The sequence below is a fragment of the Myotis yumanensis genome, unplaced genomic scaffold, assembly GCF_028538775.1.
Source record: "Myotis yumanensis isolate MYYU_CA2020_CCGP unplaced genomic scaffold, mMyoYum1.0.hap1 SCAF_6, whole genome shotgun sequence".
NCBI lineage: Eukaryota > Metazoa > Chordata > Mammalia > Chiroptera > Vespertilionidae > Myotis > Myotis yumanensis.
Window position 1 is genome coordinate 6,281,152 of NW_027223757.1, and position 4,169 is coordinate 6,285,320.

The following is a 4,169-nucleotide window of genomic DNA, read 5'->3' on the forward strand; positions in this document are numbered from 1 at the left end:
ACCCGCTGCCTAAACTGTGACTCACTGCAACGGAAATGTATTTCCTCACGCGCACACACGCAGCATGCCTGTCCTCAAGGAGTGGACATGAACATGTTCACGTGGGCACGCATGACTGCAGAATCCACACGTTCCTTAGTGTGGCCCAGCTAGATCCGTCACAGCATGTGCAGTTGCCCTGACAACTACAGCATCTCGGGGGCTAAATAAACAATGGATACTTTTTTAATTTGTAAGTGACAGGATGAAGAATATTGTGGATTTTCCCCACCAGACTGTAACAATATTAAGGTAAATCAAATTTTGCACCTCATTTATTTAACAATGTTGTTTTTCAGTTGCTATGGGTTTTTTTTTTCCTCTCCAAATACAAGGCTGCACAAATTTCTCAGAACTTATTTTTGAAAAGAAAAAAAAAAAACACGTTAGCTCTTGAACACTTAATTATAATTGGCTACGCTTCTTTTCTTTTATTAAGTGATAATTTATGAAAGACTGCTTCAAGATCGTCTAAAACGCTGCCTTTGGAAAGACTGAAGCAAGGGAATATGTAATCACTCTGTAATGTAATCAGAATATTTAATTAACATGTAATCATAAAAGAAGAAGATAGTCTCGTAGTCTTCCTGCCCAAAAGTCAGCAGCAGGGATCTATGTGAAAGGTTATATGTGCTTTTAAAAGAATGTTTAATGAAGGCAGCATAATGTTTTATAAAGTATTTGCTCAACCATTCTTTCATTTCACACAGAAAACAACAACAACAAAAACAACAAACAAAAGAAACCTTGACCTAGAATTTAGTATTGAAAGGGCACTGCCTCTGGTTTCTCATCAGTTTACAACCCTCTACCTTCCCCAGGTATCACATCCTCCCCATCTCTCCATCCCAAATCCTTCTCTAATCACCACCTCCTCTTTCCATCCTATAAATGGCCTCTTTCTCTTGAGTCTTGGGTTGCTATTTAAGGGTATCCTCCCAAATTAATTTCTGGTCATTTTTTTCCTATTTAAGGATCCATAAGAACATATAGAAATAGAATCTTTCTTATTTAAAGATCCATATGAACATATCAAAATAGAATTCTAGAAAATCACTGGGAAAGAAGGCAGACACATCATTGTGTGCACCAAACCAATGGCAAAACACAGCTCAAGAGATGAATTTGATTCAGAATCAAAAAGATGATATTCAGAATTATAATAGCAAACATAGCTCAGAATCAAGTGCCTTTGATACATTCCTCTATTCGTGGACATGGGGTGGTTTAAAACATTAATTTTTTTAAAAAGCAGCAATAAACTTTTGTGCCTATGTCCTTGGATACATGAGCGAGTTTCTTTAAGGCAGGCACCTGGAAGAATCGCTAGGTGGTGGGGTGCACAGGTATTCAAGACAGCTCCGTGCTACTAGCAGCTTCCCAGAGCTGTTACAACCATTAGCACTCCCTCCCACAGCCTGGAAGCGTTCCATTCCCTCTCCTTGCCAACTCAATAGAATCTGTCAGTGTCACGTTTGCCAATCAAATGGGTAAGAAAGAATACTTTGCACCTTCAGTGTGTACTTCTATGACTAATAATACGGTCAAAGTTCCTTTTGTATGTGTGCTCACCAGTTTGATTTCCTCTTCTCAGAGATGTCTAGTTTTCTAGTTCTCTGTATTTCTTTCCTATGGGTTTCTAGAATTTTTCCTATATTCTCCTTCTAATAAAGAAGAGATCAACCAATGAACTCATATGCTTACATGCATAACCCATGGACACAGACAATAGGGTGATGAAGGCCTGGGGCAGGGGGCAGGGGTGGTGTGGGAGAGGTCAATGGGGGAAAAAGAGGGCATATGTAATAATTTCAACAATAAAGATTTAAATTTAAAGAAAGATATCAATCTTATATAAGTTATACATGTTCAATTTTTTTCTCAGTTTTCACATTACTTTTAACTACATGTTGCATTTCTTATTGCATAAACTAGTTCTTTAATTTCGATGTGGTCAAATTCATAAATCTTCCATTTAGAGTTGTGCTTTTTGCACCTTGCTTAAGACACCTCTTAACTGAAATTTGTTAAATGCATCCAGGGATTATTTTAAATTTTCTTCTATACCCAGTATTTTCTTTTAATTGGTGGTTAGAACTAGAGGCCTGATTAAATAAAGGTTCACTATTCTATTGGGCAAAAATATTTCATAATGTTATGTATCATAAAGAGATTCATAATGTCTGGTTGAGTTTCTTTTTTCAATGTTAACAGCTAGTGATGATCCCAAGGTGAGTTAGTGCTAGACTGAGGGCTATGAGGTACAAAATGATAACAAAACTGTAATCATTCCTTTTGCAAGCATAAGCATGGAAGAGGCACTCCTAAAAAGAGAAGTATTTAATTCAATTATGTGGTTACCCTAGCTACAGTTCAAACAGAAAGATAGGATAAAAATGTAAAAATAGTTGATTCTTCCCCTTTATCAGCTGTCAAACAATGAGCTTCCAAAGCTAACAGATGAGGTGCTTCATTTTTAGTATCTTTATGAAGTCATGCATTTAGCATATTCGGTAGATTGTTATCTCTATTGGTTCTCAGATTGCCCCATCTTTGGCCAGTGGGCACTTTTTCAATTTGGCACTTAAGTCTCCTTGACAAGTAACTAAGAGCTTTATAGCCTCCTTGCTTTCTGTCTGACAAGCTATTCCAGGCTCTCATAACTGTCCTGCTCCAGACCTGGACTCAGCCACCTCCTATGGATTGTGGTTTGTTTTATTGGTTCATGGTATTTCGAAACCACACCTTGAGCCAAGAGAAGCTCACTTCCCATTGCCATTGGGCGAGTCCCTCCCCCCCGCAACTCCCACCCTGCCAGGACTTTTTAATGAACAGAGCTAGAAAGTAATCTTTTAAATAAATATATGTCATGACTTTATGCTGATGCTTCCAATTCAAATCCATAATTATAGAATTTCTACTTAGCCTCATTGACCTCACATCTGTATCATTTTTCCTCACATTGAAAACCTTCGTTCTCCATGACACCAATTGGAATATTAATTTTCTTTATCCTTCAATACACACAGCAGTCTTAGAATAATATTACCACTAAAAGTATATTGTAGCTCTTTTTTGTCCTCATAGTATATAACTTAAAATGTAGTCACATTATTTTTTAAAAATAACTTGGAATCATTTATACTGCTGTCTGTTTTATACTGAACCTGTATGTATTAAAATTTCAATATGTAAGGGCAACCCTCAGTCTTAAGGGAAACCTAATAACTAAGTCCTACCTTCCAGTGTCTCGATCATGATGCTAAAAATTTCACTGTTATGAACTAATTTTACATTCACTTGTGGCTCCATGTTTCATCACCTTTCAGTACAAATTCAAGGTTTCACCTTTCAATCTTTTCCTCCCAAAGGATGAACCCTTGTCTTCCAAGCAAAGACGTTCCTATTGATGGATAACAGCTGTGACCCACAGCTTCTCACTGGGCAGGGAGCCGGTATCACCTCTTGGGTACATCTGGAGCACCTTCTCTACCTGGAGGTCTAAGAGGAGTTTCCATCCTGGAACCCGCCCTCTCACTTTGAATATTCTCTTCATTCGGCTGGAGTTTTATGTGTATCATAAACCCGGTTATATCTTTTTTTTTTTAATCCTCACCCGAGAATATTTTCCCATTGATTTTTAGAGAGAGTGGAAGAGAGAGGGAGAGACAGAGAGAAATATCGATGTGAGAGGAACACATAGATCCGTTGCCTCCTGTATGTGCCCTGACCAGGGCCCGGGCCAGGGAGGAGCCTGGAACCGAGGTATGTGCCCCTGACTGGAGTCAAACCCAGGTCCCTCCAGTCCGCAGGCCAATGCTCTATCCACTGAGCTAAACCGGCGAGGGCACCTTTCTTAATATCTAAAAGTAGTTAGGCTCCATGTCTGTGTATTTTAAGTTCCCTGTAGCGAAGGCCACACCTTGACCAGAAACTGAACTGGTACAGTTATGTTCACACTGTCCAGAAAATCCAGGAGAAATTTGATATTTGTAAACATCAGAATAATTGACTGAAGTTTTTACCTGGACACTTGAGTTCATGTATATATACATCCAATTTAACTTCTTGTACTCATTTAAAAAGATTTCTAAACATTTAATCTATATCTTACAGTATTTTGACCTTGA